The sequence below is a fragment of the Tachyglossus aculeatus genome, chromosome 3, assembly GCF_015852505.1.
Source record: "Tachyglossus aculeatus isolate mTacAcu1 chromosome 3, mTacAcu1.pri, whole genome shotgun sequence".
NCBI lineage: Eukaryota > Metazoa > Chordata > Mammalia > Monotremata > Tachyglossidae > Tachyglossus > Tachyglossus aculeatus.
This window is the reverse complement of record NC_052068.1, coordinates 45,258,029-45,281,356: the sequence shown is the minus strand read 5'-3', so window position 1 is coordinate 45,281,356 and position 23,328 is coordinate 45,258,029. Positions and strand designations below refer to the sequence as shown.

At 43.8% G+C, this 23,328-nt stretch overlaps 1 non-coding gene across 1 annotated transcript; it reads right to left on the bottom strand.

Moving 5' to 3' along the window:
• Positions 1–22,910: 22,910 nt before the first annotated feature.
• Positions 22,911–23,048, bottom strand: LOC119925955. Its single transcript, XR_005449876.1, has one exon. It is a non-coding gene; the product is annotated as a small nucleolar RNA SNORA7 (small nucleolar RNA).
• Positions 23,049–23,328: the final 280 nt, after the last annotated feature.

Genomic DNA, 23,328 nt, shown 5'->3' with positions numbered 1-23,328 from the left:
GTAACAGAGGTCCAGAGAAGTTACGTGACTTGCCCAAGGTCAAACAACAGAAACGTGGAGGAGTCAGAATCAGAACTCGGGTCCTTCTGATTCCCCGGCCCTTGCTCTATTCATTAAACCATGCTGTTTCGGTGTCAAAAGTAGGTAGGTTAGCTGTGGACAATCGAACAACCAAAGAAGGCAGAAAAGGTAGTGGGTGAATAACTGGGAAGCATATAGTAAAAGAGGACTTATTTGGAAAATAATAACCTTTGGCTAAAAACTACAGGATTCAACAATCTAGTGTAATGTAGGATAAAAGTAAATATTCTACCTGCTGTTATCATCAACAGTATTTGAGGGTTAGAGCAAGCGCCATTATCCAAAGGTTTTATCTTTGTTTTCTCCCCCTCTAGACTGTAACCTCACTGTGGGCAGGGAACGTATCTGTTCTATATTGTTCTGCTGTCCTCTCCCAAGCACTTAGTACAGTGCAGTGCACACAGAATGCACTCAATAAGTGAAATTGATTGATTTTCCTGCAGGCTTGATTGGGTGGACCTTTTAAAGACGATAGATTATTTTATAAGTGATAATTTTACTAAAGGTGAATGTTACATTTGGATTAACAGCTTCACATGCCAAGCAGTCAACTGAATATCCAAAAGAAAGGTTTGAGGATTGTTATTGCATGATTTTCACGGAGGACACTTGCTTTGGTTTCTGGTTTACAAAAACAAGACATTCCATTTATTTGAGCTATAGCTAAACTGCCTTCCATACTTTTCGTTCTTGAAGTGTTAAGCCACTGATCTGATGTTAAAATCTAATGCGGCACCCCCATTTATATATACAAAATACAAATTATTTGGCAGCAGAACGCATAGTGAGCAAACTAACATTGTCTGAAGCCAACTAACAGACTTCTGAGTAGCATAACTAGCTAGTATTTAATTACAAAAGTATTGAAGAATATTTTTCTTCTTATTTTTAGCAGGTACTTCAATGGAACAAAGTAGTTAGGGAAGTAGCATGGCCTAGTGGAAAGTGCCTTGGCCTGCGGGTCAGAAGACCTGAGTTCTAATACCAGCTTTGCCATTTCTCTGCTGTGTGATCTGGGCAAGTCAATTTGCCTCTCTGTGCCTCAGTTTCACCTGTAAAATAGATATTAAATACCTGTTAACCCTCCTACTTAGAATGTAAGCTCCATAAGGGGCAGGGACAGTGTCTGACCTGATAATCTTATCCCAGCATTTAGTATAGTACTTGGCACACAGTAAGTGCTTAACAAATGCCACTATTATTTATTACTCCTGACTTCATGAAGGCAATCCTAATCCTAGAAAGATTGTTATTATGTAGTTCCAAAACAAACAAACAAAACAAGGATAATATTTAAGTATTTGCTGGTAGTAATTCTAATGAATAAGGACTTTCAAAAATCTGTCAGAATTAGTTAAAATTCCCACATTCCATTTATTTCATCATAGGAAAATATCAAAAAAACCTGATGGTAGTGAAGGCAACGGGGGAGATCAAACGTGTTAAAAAGCTGGGAAACATGTAGGGTGGGTTTTTAGGGAGTTGAAACACTTATTCTTTCCGTTTCTATGCCAGCCATTTCCCTGTACTATACTTGGTTACACTCATTCACCTGCCAAATCTACAACTTGTAAAGTTGCTAAGTCAATATCCAATCTTCTATGTCCAAGCCATTTCCTTGAAGAACCTGTACTATTTGAACACAGGACTCTTCTTGTTCCAAAAGACTGAAAGAATCAAATATCTGCAGTGATTTCTATAGGATGTACAAACTGAATTTAGAAACTACTAAGGAAAAGGAACTACCTCAAAGCCAAGTGATATGTGCTTCATCATGAACTGATATTTCATGGAGACATTATGAGAAAATAGATCTTTTGGTCTCCTTTTATTAAGGAAGAGAAAATTCTTCTGCAAAGAAACATGGCACAGAACAAATGAACCAGTTAAATTAATTTAATAAATCTAGCCATCCATTTTTAAACATCTGACCACAACAAAGGTTTACATTGACATATATAGCTTAGGTGAGAATTCTTAAATATGCTGATTTTTTCTAAATTAAGTATCAAACTGTTTTAGAGAGTTTATTTGTTAAAGTGTCTAAAACCATAAGATGCATAAACCTTTAATTTACAGGCATGGGGGAAACTTCCTAAGCAGAAGTTAAATGAGCACTTAGCCCAGAATGGACCCATTATTTAAAATGAATTATTTACACCACCAAGTATGTGCATGTGTTTTAAAGTAAAATATGGGAAGTACATGAATGTATCACAGAATTATAAATCTCATAACTTGTTTATGTAAACAATCTTCAGCATTTGGGAATAATTACCAGTTACCATACTTTCCAATAAGAGTTCTGCCTCACTCTTCAAAAGACAGACCAAAAAAGGCCATCAGACCTGTCAAGTTTCATCATGCAAGTGTGATAATCATTAGTTTAAAATCTTGTTACCAAGTGTTAAGTATAGTGCTGGAAGTATAAACAATACAATTGCTAGATGCCGTTGTAAAGCTTACCAGGCTGAGAAAATGCACTCTTTTTTAAGGGGTGTGATAAATCAGGTTTTGACTTTTCCTGGTACTAACCAACCAAAAAATAGAAGGTAGATGTGCAAACACTCGTAAGATGAAAAGCAAAACTACAACACTGAACCATTCATTCATTCATTCATTCATTCAATCGTATTTATTGAGCGCTTACTGTGTGCAGAGCACTGTACTAAGCACTCTGCACACAGTACATGTTGGCAACATATAGAGACGGTCCCTACCCAACAACCATCTATTGTAATGCAGGAAAAAGGTAAATGTTTTTACTGCTATCATCAACAATATTTGAGTGTCAGAGCACCATACCAAGCGTATATTATGAGCTTGATTTCCATATTTGGAAGGTTTCAAAGATTGTTTTGTTGGATTTCATGAGTAAATCTATCCTAAAGAAACCCATATAAATCCTCAGTTTGAGTTTACATTACCTTTATCCAACAAAACCATATTCATGAATACCTAGGCCCTTCCTGATTACAGAGAATAAACTTATCACAATTTGTAGGTCTTTAATGGAATAGTTTGGTAAGGAATGTAAAAAGTCAAGAACTGTATTCACAATTGTTTCCACAATAATTTTCAATAAGGACAATCAACTTAGGTTTCTTTGGCCGTAAATATCTACCAATTTAGTCTCTATGGGTTTAAAACTAAAGGATGATTACCAAAAGATGAGACAAAATGATCACAAGATGACATCTTTATTTGTAGGAACATTCGCGATTCAGATGGTAAGAGGTTTCAAACCAGAGTCCGTAGACCTTCTACAAATTCTTCTATGTGCTTGCAAATTTATTCATACTGTATGGGAATGACAAAGCTAGTCAGTGTGATTTAGAAACACATGTGGGATCTTTCAGTCAGATTTTCTTTCCACTTATCCATACACTTCTTCATGAACAGTCCACAGTACTTATTTAATTAAATAGTTCAAATACATTAATCCTCGAGATCGTATAGATATACACATAACCAGGTAAGAGAGAAATAGATTTTTTTAATAAGTTTTGGAAAGGAAATGAGTTTCATTTTTCTGTTTTTGGTTCTAAAGTTAATTTTGCGTATCCAATTATGGCAACATTATTGTGATTTTCAAATTATTCACAAGTTCCAGGATGGAAATTCATAATTTGGATGCCCTCTGCAATTCGTATGCAAGGAACAGTCTCATCTCCAAATAAAAAGAACCATCGAAGATAGATATTCCGTAAAATTAAGTTGTTAGTATTGAAAATTTGTAATGAGATTACCCTTAGATAACAGCAATGCACATGATAATAAGCCACGGCAAAACTTTACTCAGTGTGTTTATGCCAAACCCAAGAGGCTATCTGTAGACAAAGCTAAAAACTGATAGGATTTTGAAATTCTCAGTAAAACTCTCCATTTTAGTGCTTGGGCCTGAAGGAAGGAGGGCAGCATGGTGATTAGAGAATTGCCATGTATATGCGGTGTGGTTTTGCAAATACCTGGTTATTTAATTTATTATTATTATTTTTTACCTCCTTCCCTTCCCCGCAGCACCTGTATATATGTATATATGTTTGTACATATTTATTACTCTATTTATTTATTTATTTATTTTATTTGTACTTATCTATTCTATTTATTTTATTTTTTTAGTATGTTTAATAATAATGGCATTTATTAAGCTCTTACTCTGTGCAAAGCACTGTTCTAAGCGCTGGGGAGGTTACAAGGTGATCAGGTGGGCCCACGAGGGGCTCACAGTCTTAATCCCCATTTTACAGATGAGATAACTGAGGCCCAGAGAAGTGATTTGCCCAAAGTCACCCAGCTGACAATTGGCAGAGCTGGGATTCGAACTCATGACCTCTGACTCCAAAGCCCAGGCTCTTTCCACTGAGCCACGTGGTTTTGTTCTCTGTCTCCCCCTTCTAGACTGTGAGCCCACTGTTGGGTAGGGACTGTCTCTATATGTTGCCAGTTTGTACTTCCCAAGCGCTTAGTACAGTGCTCTGCACACAGTAAGCGCTCAATAAATACGATTGATGATGATGATAATGATGACTGTCTCTCTATGTTGCCAGCTTGTACTTCCCAAGCGCTTAGTACAGTGCTCTGCACACAGTAAGCGCTCAATAAATACGATTGATTGATTGATTGATTGATTGATTAAGCACTTACTATGTGCCAGGCACTGTACTAGAGAAGAAGCGTGGCTTAGCAGAAAGAGCCCGGGCTTGGGAGTCAGAGGATGTGGGTTCTAATCCCGGCTCCACCACTTGTCTGCTGTGTGACCTTGGGCAAGCCGCTTCATTCATTCATTCAATCGTATTTATTGCTTACTGAGTGCAGAGCACTGTACTAAGCGCTTGGGAAGTACAAGTTGGCAACATATAGAGACGGTCCCTACCCAACAGTGGGCTCGCAGTCTAGAAGAGTGGGCTCACTTCACTTCTCTCTCCCTCAGTTACCTCATCTGTAGAATGGCGATTAAGACTGTGAGCCCCCCGTGGGACAACCTGATTACCTTGTACCTATCCCAGAGCTTAGAACGGTGCTTGGTACATAGTAAGTGCTTAACAAATAACACAATTATTAATTATTATTATTACTAAGTGCTGGGGTAGATACAAGATAATTAGGATGGATACTGCAACATGGCGTAGTGGATACAGCACAGGCCTGGGGGTCAGAAGGTCATGGGTTCTAATCCCGGCTCTGTCACTTGTCTACTGTGTGACCTTGGGCAACTCACTCAACTTCTCTGGGCCTCAGTTACTTCATCTGTAAAACGGGGATTGAGACTGTGAACCCCATGTAAAACAGGGACTGTGTCCCACCTGATTTGCTTGTATCCACCCCACTGCTTAGAACAGTGCCTGGCACATAGTAAATGCTTAACGAATACCATAATAATAATAATGTTATACGTCCCTGTCCCACTTGAGGCTCACAGTTTTAATCCCCATTTTAAAGATGAGGTAACTGAGGCACAGAGAAGTGAAGGGACTTAAACAAGTCCCTTCACAGAGCAGACAAGTGTTGGAGCCAGGATTAGAACCTAGGTCATTTTAGCCCAGATCCATGCTCTTTCCACTAGACCACACTGCTTCTTCTCTAGTTCTGCTGTCTTTCTCTCCCCCTGCCCCAAGGAAATAAATATGGGTCAATTTATAACTTAGCTAAAGTCCACTTCCTGGCTGGGCTGAAATCCTAGGGTTGGGGGTCATGCTTCAATCAGGTCAAGTCTCTGTGGATTTCTAGGATCAGACTAGGATGAGTCCAAAGAAGTCAAGCCTTGGGCATTCGAAAATTTAGTTCCCATTTTTGTTAACGATCTTCTCTTCGACTGACATGAGTTTAAGAGTCCGGTGCCGCTGCTGTCACTTGCACTATCACATGTTGGATTATTTTATAATATTTTAAATATTTAATTAATATTTAAAATACATTTAAAATATATAATAATATATCAATTAATTGATATAAGTACATAATATTTAATATTAAATAAATGTTAAAATATTATTTTATTATATTAATATTTGTTGGATACAAAGAGAGAGTACTGCACATGCTGAAATTCCAGGGCCCAGACCAAGTTCAACCATTAAGATCTATGTTCTTTGCGGGCAGGCAATGCACCACTTCTTCGTTTTGTACTTCTGAAGCCCCTAGTTCAAGTGCGCTGATCAAGTGGGTGCTCAGTATATCTAATGCTGCCCAAAACCTCAGGGCGACAGACCCATAGCAAGGGCTTCCACGTTTCTTTTCAGTGGCGGGGATGGGCTGCCGTGCACGCTTGTCCTGTTGATACTAGTGGGACGCTGGGACTTGGATGGTGCCGAGAGTAAGCGGGAACCAGCACAACTCAGATATGGGACAGGAAAAAGTCCTGGCACATATTCCGGGGTGGCATCCCGCAGGACCAGGCTGAGGAGGGAGAACGCGGCCCAGATCCGCCCCCATCCCCTGCGGCCTGCCATCCTCTTGGTCATCATGAGCCACAATCCCGATGTCTCCTTCTGTGCTTGGCGGGCCACTCCACTCCCACCCCCCAAAAAGTCTAATGGCCACCATCGCCGTTGCTAACTCCCACTCCCCAAAAGTCCCCTTGCCTCCGGGACGGTGGTGGAGACCACCGGCCTTCCGATTAGAAATTATTTCTCCTTTCATCACTAGACTTCTGGAACAAAGACTTCCTCCCTTGGGTGCTTTTTTCCATTCATTCATTCATTCATTCATTCAATCGTATTTATTGAGCGCTTACTGTGTGCAGAGCACTGTACTAAGCGCTTGGGAAGTACAAATTGGCCACTCCACTCCCACCCTCCAAAAAGTCTAATGGCCACCATCGCCGTTGCTAACTCCCACTCCCCAAAAGTCCCCTTGCCTCCGGGACGGTGGTGGAGACCACCGGCCTTCCGATTAGGAATTATTTCTCCTTTCATCACTGGACTTCTAGAACAAAGACTTCCTCCCTCGGGTGCTTTTTTCCATTTATTCATTCATTCAATCGTATTTATTGAGCGCTTACTCTGTGCAGAGCACTGTACTAAGCGCTTGGGAAGTACAAATTGGCAACAGATAGAGACGGTCCCTACCCAACGACAGGCTCACAGTCTAGAAGCGGGGGGGACAGACGACAAAACAAATCAAGTAGACGGGCGTCAATACCATCAAAATAGATAAATTTATTCATTCGTTCAATCGTATTTATTGAGTGCTTACTGCGTGCAGAGCACTGTACTAAGCGCTTGGGAAGTATAAGTCGGCAACAGGTAGAGACGGTCCCTACCCAACAACGGGCTCACAGTCTAGAAGCAGGGAGACAGACAAAAAAAGGGGCAGACAGGCGTCGATACCATCAAAATAGATAAATTCATTCAATCGTATTTATTGAGTGCCGGTCCCCGCCACTTGTCTGCTGTGTGACCTTGGGCAAGTCATTTTACTTCTCCGTGCCTCAGTTCCCTCATCCGCAAAATGACGATTAACAGTGTGAGCCCCACGCTGGACAGGGACTGCGTCCAACCCGATTTGCCTGTATCCACCCCGGCGCTTAGTATAGTGCCAGGCGCACATAGTAAGTGCTTAACAAATACCACAATTCTTCTTCTTACCAGACTGTAAGGGGGAAGGTCAGTTGGTTTGGCGATCCCTTTCGAGAGGCGTTTAGTACAGTGCGCCGCACACAATAAGCACTCAAATACGATTGAATGAATGAATGAGAGCGCTTTCATTTCTTCGACTCTATAAATGAAAAGAATACTCCAAAAGGACCCTGTTTCATCTGCCCTGGATTCAGTCTGGTTGAAAACTGCTTTCCATCACGAAGCCTTGAATCGTTTTTATGAAGTTCGCAGATGACTCTTTTGTTGGCACTCAGTTTCCGTCAAACGGCATTCATGCAACGCAACTCTGCCACATTAGCCAGAAGCTCCCCCCTGCCCCCAGACTGGAAGAGGCACCCAAACTGGTGATGAGATGGTACAGATCAACAATCGATCAACCCATTAGCATCTACTGGGCACCTGCTTTGTGCACAACTCTGTCCTCAGCTCTTGGAAAAGAACAATGGAATAAGTACACACGAGCTTTCCGCTCGTCCGGAGCTTCCAGCTAGGCCTGGGCCTGTGATCCTACCGAAAGGTGCCGGAAACACTTCGTTGGGCAGTTTGATCTGACCCTTTTTTGATCTGGTCTTTGAAAATGTACTGCCTTACCATATCAATCAATCAATCAATCGTATTTATTGAGCGTCAATCAATCAATCAATCGTATTTATTGAGCGCTTACTGTGTGCAGAGCACTGTTCTAAGCACTTGGGAAGTACAAGTTGGTAACATCTAGAGACAGTCCCTATGCAACAGTGGGCTCACAGTCTAAAAGGGGAGACAGAGAACAAAACCAAACATACTGACAAAATAAAATAAATAGAATAGATATGTGTACAAGTAAAATCAATAAATAGAGTAATAAATATGTACAAACATATATACATATATACAGGTGCTGTGGGGAAGGGAAGGAGGTAAGATGGGGGATGGAGAGAGGGACGAGGGGGAGAGGAAGGAAGGGGCTCAGTCTGGGAAGGCCTCCTGGAGGAGGTGAGCTCTCAGTAGGGCCTTGAAGGGAGGAAGAGAGCTACAGGACTAGTCAACGTTTAGGGACGGCAAAAACAATCCATTAAGAGACAGAGCAAATACCAAAAAAAAAAAATCAAACGTCAACAGATTATGGATGTACCTCATCGCTTGTCACCAAATAGGAGAGGAGGTAGGGGTGTTTTCGGAGGGTTCATTCACCCTGGCAGCGATCCCTGATAAAAGGTTCCAGTGTTATGTCGGTGTTGAAAATTGACCTGACCGTCTACCACTCATCCCCTACCACCGTCCCAAAGACAAACTGAGGGGGAAGAAGGGGAAGGAGCCCAGTTCGGGTTGGGGTGGGGGGGGGGGGTGTCATTGGGGTGTGCAGCAGCTGGGTAGGGACTGTCTCTCTCTGTTACCGACTTGTACTTTCCAAGCACTTAGTCCAGTGCTCTGCACACATTAAGCGCTCAATCAATACGATGGAATGAATGAATGAATGAATCTGAGTGTGTAAGTGTCTCTGAGTGGAAGAGAGAGAGAGAGAGAGAGAGAGAGAGAGAGATGGGGAACCATCCAGGTGTGTAACTGTGTCTAAGTGTAACCGTCTCTATCTGTTGCTGACTTGTCCTCTCTCAAGCGCTTAGTCCAGTGCTCTGCACACAATCAATCAATCAATCATATTTATTGAGCGCTTACTATGTGCAGAGCACTGTACTAAGCGCTTGGGAAGTACAAATTGGCAACATAGAGAGACAGTCCCTACCCAACATTGGGCTCACAGTCTAAAAGGGGGAGACAGAGAACAAAACCAAACATACTAACAAAATAAAATAAATAGAACACAGTAAGCGCTCAATCAAGACTATGGAATGAATGAATGAATCTGAGTGTGTAAGTGTCTCTGAGTGAGTGAGAGAGAGAGAGAGAGAGAGAGAGAGAGAGAGAGAGAGAGATGGGGAACCATCCGGGTGTGTAACTGGGTCTAAGTGTAACCGTCTCTATCTGTTGCCGACTTGTCCTCTCTCAAGTGCTTAGTCCAGTGCTCTGCACACAGTAAGCGCTCAATCAATACAGTGGAAGGAATGAATGAATCTGAGTGTGTAAGTGTCTCTGAGAGAGAGAGAGAGAGAGAGAGAGAGAGATGGGGAACCATCTGGGTGTGTTACTGGGTCTAAGTGTAACCGTCTCTATCTGTTGCCGACGTCCTCTCTCAAGCGCTTAGTCCAGTGCTCTGCACACAGTGAGCGCTCAATAAAGACGATGCAATGAATGAATGAATCTGAGTGTGTAAGTGTCTCTGAGTGAGAGAGAGAGTGTGAGAGAGAGAGAGAGAGAGAGAGAGAGAGAGACGGGGAACCATCCGGGTGTGTAACTGGGTCTAAGTGTAACCGTCTCTATCTGTTGCTGACTTGTCCTCTCTCAAGCGCTTAGTCCAATGCTCTGCACACAGTAAGCGCTCAATCAATACGATGGAATGAATGAATGAGTCTGAGTGTGTAAGTGTCTCTGAGTGAGAGAGAGAGAGAGATGGGAAACCATCCGGGTGTGTAACTGGGTCTAAGTGTAACCGTATCTATCTGTTGCCGACTTGTCCTCTCTCAAGCGCTTCGTCCAGTGCTCTGCACACAGTAAGCGCTCAATAAATACAATGGAAGGAATGAATGAATCTGAGTGTGTAAGTGTCTCTGAGAGACAGAGAGAGAGAGAGAGAGAGAGAGAGAGAGAGAGAGAGAGAGAGAGAGAGAGAGAGAGAGAGAGATGGGGAACCATCTGGGTGTGTAACTGGGTCTAAGTGTAACGGTGTCTATCTGTTGCTGACTTGTCCTCTCTCAAGCGCTTAGTCCAGTGCTCTGCACACAGTAAGCGCTCAATCAATACGATGGAATGAATGAATGAATGAATCTGAGTGTGTAAGTGTCTCTGAGTGGAAGAGAGAGAGAGAGAGAGAGAGAGAGAGAGAGATGGGGAACCATCCGGGGGTGTAACTGGGTCTAAGTGTAACGGTGTCTATCTGTTGCTGACTTGTCCTCTCCCAAGCGCTTAGTCCAGTGCTCTGCACATAGTAAGCGCTCAGTCAATACGATGGAATGAATGAATGAATCTGAGTGTGTAAGTGTCTCTGAGTGAGAAAGAGAGTGAGAGAGAGAGAGAGAGAGAGAGATGGGGAACCATCTGGGTGTGTAATTGGATCTAAGTGTAACCGTCTCTATCTGTTGCTGACTTGTCCTCTCTCAAGCGCTTAGTCCAGTGCTCTGCACACAGTAAGCGCTCAATAAAGACGATTGAATGAATGAATGAATCTGAGTGTATGTGTGTGAGTGTGTGTGTGTGTGGGGGGGGACCACCCGAGTGTGTAACTGTGTCTAAGTGTAACCGTCTCTGTTGCCGACTTGTCCTCTCTCAAGCGCTTCGTCCAGTGCTCTGCACACAGTAAGCGCTCAATAAAGACGATTGAATGAATGAATGAATCTGAGTGTATGTGTGTGAGTGTGTGTGTGTGGGGGGGGGACCACCCGAGTGTGTAACTGTGTCTAAGTGTAACCGTCTCTGTTGCCGACTTGTCCTCTCTCAAGCGCTTCGTCCAGTGCTCTGCACACAGTAAGTGCTCAATAAATACGGTTGAATGAATGAATGAATGAATGAGTAGAGCTGAGTGACCTGGATGGGGGGGCCAGAGGAGCCCCCTAAATAGCAGGGCGGGGGCGAGGCTGGCCCTCCTCCTCCTCCTCCGGAAAGAGCCCGGGCTTTGGAATCAGAGGTCATGGGTTCAAATCCCGACTCCGCCAATTGTCAGCTGGGTGACTTTGGGCAAGCCACTTCACCTCTCTGTGCCTCAATTCCCCCATCTTTAAAATGGGGATGAAGACTGGGAGCCCCCCGAGGGACAACCTGATCACCTTGTAACCTCCCCAGCGCTTAGAACAGTGCTTTGCACATAGTGCCTAATAAATGTCATCATCATCATTATTATTATTATAGAGAAGCAGCGTGGCTCAGTGGAAAGAGCTGGGCTTTGGAGTCAGAGGTCATGGGTTCAAATCCTGCTCCACCACTTGTCAGCAGGGTGACTCTGGGCAAGTCCCTTCACTTCTCTGGGCCTCAGTGACCTCATCTGTAAAATGGGGATTAAGACTGTGAGCCCCCCATGGGACAACCTGCTCACCTTATATCCCTCAGCACTTAGAACAGTGCTTTGCACATAGTAAGTGCTTAACAAATGCCATTATTATTATTATTATTATTAATTGTGCCTCAGTTCCCTCATCTGTAAAATGGGGATGAAAACTGTGAGCCCCCCCATGGGACAACCTACTCACCTTATATTCCTCAGCACTTAGAACAGTGCTTTGCACATAGTAAGCACTTAACAAATGCCATTATTATTATTATTATTAACTGTGCCTCAGTTCCCTCTTCCGTAAAATGGGGATGAAAACTGTGAGCCCCCCATGGGACAACCTACTCACCTTATATTCCTCAGCGCTTAGAACGGTGCTTTGGACATAGTAAGCACTTAACAAATATCATCATCATTATTATTATTAACTGTGCCTCAGTTCCCTCTTCCGTAAAATGGGGATGAAAACTGTGAGCCCCCCATGGGACAACCTACTCACCTTATATTCCTCAGCGCTTAGAACGGTGCTTTGGACATAGTAAGCACTTAACAAATATCATCATCATTATTATTATTAACTGTGCCTCAGTTCCCTCATCCGTAAAATGGGGATGAAAACTGTGAGCCCCCCCATGAGACAACCTGCTCCCCTTGTATCCCCCAGTGCTTAGAACAGTGCTTTGCACATAGTAAGCGCTTAACAAATGCCATTATTATTATTAACTGTGCCTCAGTTCCCTCATCTGTAAAATGGGGATGAAAACTGTGAGCCCCCCGTCGTGGGACAACCTGATCACCTTGTAACCTCCCCAGTGCTTAGAACAGTGCTTTGCACATAGTAAGCGCTTAACAAATGCCATTATTATCATTATTACTAACTGGGCCTCATTTCCCTCATCTGTCAAATGGGGATGAAAACTGTGAGCCCCCCGCCGTGGGACAACCTGATTGCCTTGTAACCTTCCCAGTGCTTAGAACACATGGTAAGCGCTTAATAAATGTCATTAAAAAGAAAAAAGAAAAAGGAGCAGGGGGCTCGCCACCCCCCACACTCACTTTCTGTATCCGCTTCAATGCCATGGGGCGGGCAGACGGGGTCCGGGGGGAGTCTGGGGGTCCGCTGAGCTGAGCTGATCGGACCGCCCCTCCTTATTAATCATAATAAACCCAATGATGATGATGATGATGGTATTTGCTAAGCGCTTACTCTGTGCAAAGCACCGTTCTAATAATAATAATAATAATAATGATGATGATGGCATTTATTAAGCACTTACTATGTGCAAAGCACCGTTCTAAGCGCTGGGGAGGTTACAAGGTGACCAGGTTGTCCCACGGGGGGGTTCACAGTCTTCATCCCCCTTTTCCAGATGAGGTCACTGAGGCCCAGAGAAGTCAAGTGACTTGCCCCAGGTCACCCAGCTGACAACCGGCGGGGCCGGGATTCGAACCCATGACCTCTGACTCCAAAGCCCGGGCACTTTCCACTGAGCAATGCTGCCTCTCTACAATAATAATAATAGTAATGATAATGATGGTATTTATTAAGCACTTACTCTGTGCAAAGCACTGTTCTAAGTGTTAGGGAGGTTACAAGGTGATCAGGCTGTCCCACGGGGGGCTCACAGTCTTAATCCCCATTTTACAGATGAGGGAACTGAGGCCCAGAGAAGTGAAGTGACTTGCCCCAGGTCATCCAGCTGACAAGTGGCAGAGCCGGGATTCAAACCCATGACCTCTGGCTCCAAAGCCCGGGCTCTTTCCACTGAGCCACGCTGCCTCTCTACAATAATAATAATAGTAATGATAATGATGGCATTTATTAAGCACTTACTCTGTGCAAAGCACCGTTCTAAGCGCTGGGGAGGTTACAAGGTAACCAGGTTGTCCCACGGCGGGGCTCACCTCCTTCATCCCCCTTTTCCAGATGAGGTCACTGAGGCCCAGAGAAGTGAAGTGACTTGCCCCAGCTCACCCAGCTGACAAGTGGCAGAGCCGGGATTCAAACCCATGACCTCTGGCTCCAAAGCCCAGGCTCTTTCCACTGAGCCACGCTGCCTCTCTACAATAATAATAATGATAATGATGGCATTTATTAAGCACTTACTAAGTGCAAAGCACTGTTCTAAGCGTTGGGGAGGTTACAAGGTGATCAGGCTGTCCCACGGGGGGCTCACAGTCTTAATCCCCATTTTACAGACGAGGTAACTGAGGCACAGAGAAGTTAAGTGTCTTGCCCAAAGCCACACAGCTGACAATTGGCAGAGCCGGGATTGGAACCCATGACCTCTGACTCCAAAGCCCGTGATCTTTCCACTGAGCCAAGCTGCTTCTCTAAGCGCTGGGGAGGTTACAAGGTGATCAGGTTGTCCCATGAGGGGCTCACCGTCTTCATCACCCTTTTCCAGATGAGGTCAGAGGCACAGAAAAATGAAGTGACTTGCCCAAAGTCACCCAGCTGACAAGTGGCGGAGCCGGGATTCGAACCCATGACCTCTGACTCCAAAGCCCGGGCTCTTTCCACTGAGCCACGCTGCCTCTCTACAATAATAATAATAATAATAATAATAATGATAATGATGGCATTTATTAAGCACTTACTATGTGCAAAGCACTGTTCTAAGCGCTGGGGAGGTTTCAAGGCGATCAGGCTGTCCCACGGGGGCCTCACAGTCTTAGTCCCCATTTTACAGATGAGGGAACTGAGGCACAGAGAAGTTAAATGGCTTGCCCAAAGCCACACAGGTGACAATTGGCAGAGCCGGAATTTGAACCCATGACCTCTGACTCCAAAGCCCATGATCTTTCCACTGAGCCACGCTGCTTCTCTATAATAATAATAATAATAATGGCATTTATTAAGCACTTACTAAGTGCAAAGCAATGTTCTAAACCCTGGGGCGGTTACAAGGTGATCAGGTTGTCCCACAGGGGGCTCCCAGTCTTCATCCCCATTTTCCAGATGAGGGAACTGAGGCCCAGAGAAGTGAAGTCACTTGCCTACAGCCACCCAGCTGACAATTGGCAGAGTCGAGATTTGAACCCATGACCTCTGATTCCAAAGCCCGGGCTCTTTCCACTGAGCCCCGCTGCCACGCGGCTGCGCCCACCCATCACGGGGCAGGGCACAGGAGGCCGGCCCCGCGCCCCAGGAGCACGGGAGGAGGAGAGGGATCGTCCCTCACTGGAAAGAGCCCGGGCTTTGGAGTCAGAGGTCATGGGTTCAAATTCCGGCTCCGCCAATTGTCAGCTGGGTGACTTGGGGCAAGTCGCTTCACTTCTCTGGGCCTCAGTTACCTCATCTGTAAAAAGGGGATGAAGACTATGAGCCCCACGTGGGACAATCTGATTACCTTGCATCCCCCTCAGCGCTTAGAACAGTGCTCTGCACATAGTAAGCACTTAACAAATGCCATCATTATTATTCTCTGTGCCTCTCAGTTCCCTCATCTGTAAAAGGGTGATTAAGACTTCCCTTCAAGGCCCTACTGAGAGCTCACCTCCTCCAGGAAGCCTTCCCAGACTGAGCCCCTTCCTTCCTCTCCCCCTCGCCCCCCTCTCCATCCCCCCATCTTACCTCCTTCCCTTCCCCGCAGCACCTGTATATATGGGTATATGTTTGTACATATTTGTTACTCTGTTTATTTATTTATTTATTTATTTATTTATTTATTTATTTATTTATTTGTTTTGCTTGTACATATCTATTCTATTTATTTTATTTTGTTAGTATGTTTGGTTTTGTTCTCTGTCTCCCCCTTCTAGACTGTGAGCCCACTGGTGGGTAGGGACTGTCTCTATATGTTGCCAACTTGTACTTCCCAAGCGCTTAGTACAGTGCTCTGCACACAGTAAACGCTCAATAAATAAAATTGATGATGATAGTAAGCGCTTAACAAATGCCATCATTATTATTCTCTGTGCCTCTCAGTTCCCTCATCTGTAAAATGGGGATTAAGACTGTGAACCCCACGTGGGACAACCTGATCACCTTGTAACCTCCCCAGCGCTTAGAACAGTGCTTTGCACATGGTAAGCGCTTAATAAATGCCATTAGTATTGTTATTATTATTACTTTCCAAGCACTTAGCACAGCTCTCGGCACAAATTCTACTTTCCAAGCGCTTAGCACAGCTCTCTGCACACAGTAAGCGCTCACTAAATACTAAATTGGGAGCCCGTCCACCCGCTCAGTAGCAGCCTGGCTATTGACGTCTGTCTACTTGGTTTCTTTTGTTGTTTTTCTTTCCCCTTCTAGACTGTGAGCCCGTTGTCGGGTAGGGATTGTCTCTATCTGTTGCCAACTTGTACTTTCCTAGCGCTTAGCACAGCGCTCTGCACACAGTAAGCGCTCCATAAATATGATTGGGAGCCCGTCTACCCGCCCTTTGGCACTCTAGGCCCCCAGAAGGAGCAGCTGGCCTATTGACATCTGTCTACTTGGTTTTTTCCTTGTTTGTCTCCCCCCTTCTAGATAGGGATTGTCTCTGTTGCCAAATTGTACTTTCCGAGCGCTTAGCACAGCGCTCTGCACATAGTAAGCGCTCCATACATACGACTGGGAGCCCGTCTACCCGCCCTGTTGCACTCTGGCTGTATTGATGCATGTCTACTTGGTTTGTTTTGTTGTCTGTCTCCCCACTTCTAGACTGTGAGCCCATTGTTGGGTAGGGATTGTCTCTATCTGTTGCCGAATTGAACTTTCCAAGCGCTTAACACAGTGCTTTGCACAAAGTAAGTGCTCCATAAATAGATTGGGAGCCCGTCTGCCTGCCCTGTCGCACTCTAGTCCCCTAGAAGGAGCAGCCTGCCTAATGAGGCCTACTTGGTTTGTTTTGTTGTCTGTCTCCCCCTTCTAGCAGCGTGGCTCAGTGGAAAGAGCCCGGGCCCGGGAGTCAGAGGTCATGGGTTCTAATCCCGGCTCTGCCACTTGTCAGCTGGGTGACTTGGGGCAAGTCACTTAACTTCTCTGGGCCTCAGTTCCCTCATCTGTAAAATGAGGATAAAGACTGTGAGCCCCACGTGGGACAACCTGATCACCTTGTATCCCCCCAGTGCTTAGAACAGTGCTTTGCACATAGTAAGCGCTTAACAAATGCCATAATAATAATAATCATATACTACATTATATTTTTTATATTATATTATATTATATTATATTGTATTATGTTATATTATATTATATTGCATCATATAATATAATATAATATATTATATTATGCTATGTTATGTTTTATATTGTATTACATTATATTATATTATATTATATTATGTTATATTATGTTATATTATATTATATTATATTGCACTATATCACATCATATCATATATTATATTATATATTATATTATATTATCTTATGTTACATTACATTATATTTATTATATTATATTATATTATATTATATATTATGTCATGTCATATATTATATTATATCATACTATATCATATTATATTATACTATGTTATTATATTATTTTATTTTATATCATATAATTTTATATTATATTTATCATATTATATATTGTATAACATTATATAATATTATATAATGTTGTATTATATTATACTATATTATATTTTGTATTATATTATATTATATTTTATATATTGTATTATTATATTACATTGCATTATATTATATTATATTATATATTATATTAAATTTTATATTACATTATATTACATGATATTATATATTATTATTATTCCCTAGGCCTCAGTTCCCTCACCTGTAAAATGGGGATTAAGACTGTGAGCCCCATGTGGGGCAACCTGATCACCTTGTATCCCCCGCCAGCACTTAGAACAGTGCTTTGCGCACAGTAAGCGCTTAAATACCATCATTCTAGACTGTGAGCCTGTTGTTGGGCAGGGATTGTCTCTGTTGCCGAATTGTACTTTCCCGGCGCTTAGTCCAGTGCTCTGCACACAGGAAACGCTCAATAAATATGATTGCATGCATGAATGAAAAGGAGAGCAAGGACAGGTGAAGGAAGGCTCAGGACGGGCAGCGGAGGAGGCTGGCGGAGGGCGAGGCAGCCTTCAGTCGAATTTATTGAGCATTTACTCTGTGCAGAGCACTGTGCTGATACCCCCGGCCCAAACAGGGACGGACCTTACTCTGCAAGGCCAAAAGCTTGGGCTCCCACGGCTGCCTCCCCCTCACGGGGATCCCGAGGATAATGATGGCATTTGTTAAGCGCTTACTATGTGCCAAGCACTGTTCTGAGCGCTGGAGCCAGGAAGGGAGGACAGGAAGGGGGTGGCCCTTCTGCAGGCAAAGGGTTGTCCTTTGTGCTGGTTAAGGAGAGTCGTCCTGATCAGTCAATCAATCAATCAATCAATCAGTGGTATTTACTGAACGCTTACTATGTGCAGATCACCGCACTAAGTGCTTGGGAGAGTACAGTGCAAGAGAATTAGCATCATCATCATCATCAATCATATTTATTGAGCGCTTACTGTGTGCAGAGCACTGTACTAAGCGCTTGGGAAGTACAAATTGGCAACATATATGCATATATGGTTGTACATATTTATTACTCTATTTATTTATTTATTTATTTATTTTACTTGTACATATCTATCCTATTTATTTTATTTTGTTAGTATGTTTGGTTTTGTTCTCTGTCTCCCCCTTTTAGACTGTGAGCCCACTGTTGGGTAGGGACTGTCTCTATATGTTGCCAATTTGTACTTCCCAAGCGCTTAGTACAGTGCTCTGCACATAGTAAGCGCTCAATAAATACGATTGATGATGATGATGATAGAGACAGTCCCTACCCAACAGTGGGCTCACAGTCTAAAAGGGGGAGACAGAGAACAAAACCAAACATGCTAGCAAAATAAAATAAATAGAATAGATATGTACAAGTAAAATAAATAAATAAATAAATAGAGTAATAAATATGTACAAACATATATACATATAAACAGGTGCTGTGGGGAAGGGAAGGAGGTAAGATGGGGGGATGGAGAGGGGGACGAGGGGGAGAGGAAGGAAGCAGACACTTACCCTGCCCCTAACTAGCTTAGAGTTTAGGGACCGGCTGATGAGCTTATGAACTGGGCTGTGTTGGGATCTTCACCACAATGAGCTGAGCATTAAGCCCCAAGGAAAGCTTCTCTTTGCTTCCCAGCGCTTGTACATATCTATTCTATTCATTTTATTTTGCTAGTATGTTTGGTTTTGTTCTCTGTCTTCCCCTTCTAGACTGTGAGCCCACTGTTGGGTAGGGACTGTCTCTATATGTTGCCAACTTGTACTTCCCAAGCACTTAGTACAGTGCTCTGCACACAGTAAGTGCTCAATAAATATGATTGATTGATTGATTGATTGATTGATTCCTCTGCTCCCGTGGACTGAAAGCAAGTAACCTTGGCTGGAGATTTACTTTGGGGCTGATGTCTGAGCCTTTCCCAAAAGGGCCCAGCCCAATCTTCCGGCTTCTCACTCCGGCATTCCTTTGGGGCTGCTCTTTAAAGTTAAGTAGACCGTAAACCGTCCTCTTGCGGTTCCTCATCACTTTCACTTCCCGATGCTGAAAAACTGGAACTGAAAACCCTCAGGGCTCCAATTGGACAAACTGATTGGAAGACGTGGGGCTCAGTAAAATTCTGTATTTCGGCAAAACTTGGACAATAGTTCAAAAGCTCTAAGCTAGTCTAAACTGAAAGTTTTATGACATATTGGCAGTAAGGAAGTTACGAAAAGCTGCTTAAAATACCAACATTTTGGCTTGGATGTATGGGGAATTTGAAATTGGCTAAGTGAACCTGGAAGAAACAGGTAACTAAGAAGCTTTCATAATTACTACACCAGTTACCTTCTCAAAAAAGAAGGTCCTCTCATCTCTCTGGCCGCTCATTCTCCATCTCTTTCACGGGCTCTTCCTCTACCTCCTAGCCCCTAACTGCGGCTCAAGGTTCAGTTCCGGCTCCCTTTCTATTTTCCATCCACAGCCACTCCCTTGGAGAACTCATTTGTTCCAATGGCTTCAACTACCATCCCCATGCGGACGATTCCCAAATCAGTCTACATTTCCAGCCCCGATCAATCTCCTGTTTTGTTTTTGGGTTTTTTTTTTTAATGTTATTTGTTAAGCTCTTCCTATGTTCCAGGCACTGTTCTAACCACTGGGTTGGATACAAGCTAATCGGGTTGGACACAGTCCATGTCCCACATGGAGCCCACAATCTTAATCCCCATTTAACAGGTGAGGAAACTGGGACACAGAGAAGTTTAAGTGGCTTGCCCAAGGTTACTCAGCAGGCATGTGCATGGTCTATGCACTAGGCCATGATGCTGCCCCTTCTCTGCAGCCTCGCATCTCCTCCTGCCTTTAGGACTTCTTACTTGGATGTCCCACCCACATCTCAAACTTAACATGTCCAAAACAGAACTCCTTATCTTCCCACCCAAACCCTGCCTTCCCCCTGACTTTCCCGTTACTGTAGACGGCACCGCCATCCTTCCTGTTTTATAACCTCATTGTTGTTGTTGTTGAGTCGACCTAGATGCATCTCTCAAATCATCTCTCTGATTAAACCCACATATTCAACCTGTCACTAAATCCTGTCTGTTCAACCTTCACAAACATCGCTAAAATCCGCCCTTTCCTCTCTATCATCAATCGTATTTATTGAGCGCTTACTGTGTGCAGAGCACTGTACTAAGCGCTTGGGAAGTACAAGTTGGCAACATATAGAGACAGTCCCTACCCAACAGTGGGTTCACAGTCTAAAATGGGGAGACAGAGAACAAAACCAAACATACTAACAAAATAAAATAGAATAGATATGTACAAGTAAAATAAATAGAGTAACAAATATGCACAAACATATATACATATATATATATATATATATATATATATATACATATATATCTCTATCCAAACTGCTACCACGTCAATCCAACCACGCATCCTACCCTGCCTTGATTACTGCATCAGCCTCCTTTCTGACCATCCTCCCTCCTCTCTGTCTGCTGCCCAGATCATTTTTCTACCAAAACGTTTAGTCGATGTTTCCCCCATCCTCAAGAACCTCCAGTGACTGCCCATACACCTCCACATCAAACAGAAATGCCTTACCATGGGCTTTAAAGCACTTGATCACCTTGGCCCCCCTCCTACCTTACCTCGCTGCTCTCCTACTACAACCCAGCCGAACACTTCACTCCTTTAATAATAATAATAATGGCATTTGTTAAGTGCTTACTAAATGCAAAGCACTGTTGTAAGCACTGGGGAGGATACAAGATGATCAGGTTGTCCCACGTGGGGCTCACAGTCTTAATCCCCATTTTACAGGTGAGGGAACTGAGGCCCAGAGAAGTTAAGCGATTTGCCCAAAGTCACACAGCTGACAAGTGGCAGAGCCGGAATTTGAACCCATGACCTCTGACTCCAAAGCCCGTGCTCTTTCCACTGAGCCACTCTGCTTCTCGCTGCTTCTTTAATGCCAACCTACTCACTGTACCTCACTCCCTCTCATCTATCTTGCGACCTACCTCTCGCCCACATCCTGCCTCTGGCCTGGAACGCCCTCCCTCTTCATGTCTGACCGACAATCACTCTCACCACCTTCAAAGCCTTACTGAAGGCACACCTCCTCCAAGAGGCCTTCCTTGACAAAGCCCTCATTTCCTTTCCTTTCCTTTCTATTTCCTTTTCTCCATCTCCCTTGCATTTGGGTTTGCTCCCTTAATTCACCCCTCAGCTCCACAGCACTTACATACATCTCTATAAATTATTTACTTATATTAATGTCTATCTCCCCCTTAAGACCGTAAGCTCAATGTGGGCGGGGAACGTGTCTACAAATTCTGTTAAATTTATACTCTCCCAAGCACTGAACAGAGTGGTCTGCACACAGTCAGCACTCAATAAATATGATTGGTTGATTGACAGATCAATTGAAAAGACCAAGACTTCAGAGGTTATCTAGTAGTAGTACCCCAAGATGTTAGGTGAATATTGGGCTGCCTTATCATTCACTCAGTCATATTTATTGAGTGCTTATTGTGTGCAGAGCACTGTACTTAGCACATGGGAGAGTGCAATATAATAGAATTGGTAGACACATTCCTCACTCAGTCTAGAGGGAGAAGCAGACATTAATGTAAATAAATAAATTACAGATATGTACGTAAGTGCTGTGGGGCTGAAGGTTGGGTGAATAGAGGATTCAAATCCAAGTGCAAGGGTGACAAACAGAGCCAGTCAAACCTCTTGGAGGTGGTCTATGGACCTGAAGGGGAAAAAAAAGATGTCGGACTACATTTTCCAGAAAGTAAGGGAACTGGTTTCTTGTCAAGTTTTGGACACAGTTCCTAGAAAACAAAGGACAAATATGCTTCCTGAGTGGGGACAGTCTCCCAGAATCCACTACATGAATGTGGGCACTTTCCCCCACCCTCCCTTCTTTTCCTTCTCTTCTTCCTCCTTCCTCTTACTCTTTCCCCCCTGCCACTTCCTCTCTCCCCTTTTCTCCTTTGTCTCCTCCCCTATGACTACTGCGTCAGACTCCTCCCTGGTCTCCCTGCCTCCATTGTCTCCCCTGTCTGTTTCCCAGACCATTGTTCCAAATTCTGCACACGTCCCCCACTCCTCGAAAACCTAAAGTGATTATCCATTCCTCTATGCATCACATAGTAATTCCTACCAATGGCTTTAAGGCACTCCAACTCTCTCCCTCCTACTTACCCATTCTCTTCACCTGCTACACTCCAACTCTCACTTTTTGTTCCTCTTAAGTCCCCTACTCATTATGCCTCATTCTCATCTCTCCCGACACTGGCATTTCGCTCCTGCTCTCCCTGCTCCTGGAATTCCCTCCCCTTTCAAATTGGACAGACCACTGCGCTCCCCATTTTCAAAGCTCTTTTGAAACCACATCTCCTTCAGGAGGCTTGTCTTGTCTCGTCTTATGAGGTCAAGTCGTTTCCGACCCGTAGCGACTCCACGGACACATCTCTCCCGGAATGCCCCACTCCATCTGCAGTCGTTCTGGTAGTGTATCTATAGAGTTTTCTTGGTAAAAATGCAGAAGTGGTTTACCATTGCTGCCTTCTACGCAGTAAACTCGTGTCTCCGCCCTCGAATCTCTCCTATGCCACTGCTGCCCAGCATGGGTGAGTTTTGATTTGTAGCAGATTGCCTTCCATTCGCTAGCCACTGCCCAAACTAGGAATGGAATGGGTAGGCCTCTGCTTGACTCTCCCTCCCGTAGCTGAGACCGGCAGAGTACTGGAAACTCTCCAGGTGCAACCCTGAGAGGGGTCAGGAGGCTTACCCGGATTTATTTCTAATCTCCAATATTGCCCATGCAATACTTCTTCCTCACCCAAGCACAACCTCCTGTAACACTTTAATATGGATCTCATATATCCTCTTACTCAAGTAACTCATGTCCCTATGCCCTTTTCCTTCTTTCTCATAGCTGCAGTCTATTTTAGTGTCTGTCTCCCCTGCTAGTTTGGAAGCTTCTTGGTGGTGGGGATCATGTGTATTAATCCTGTTGTACTCTCCCAGCGCTTAGTAGAGTGCTCTGCACACAGTA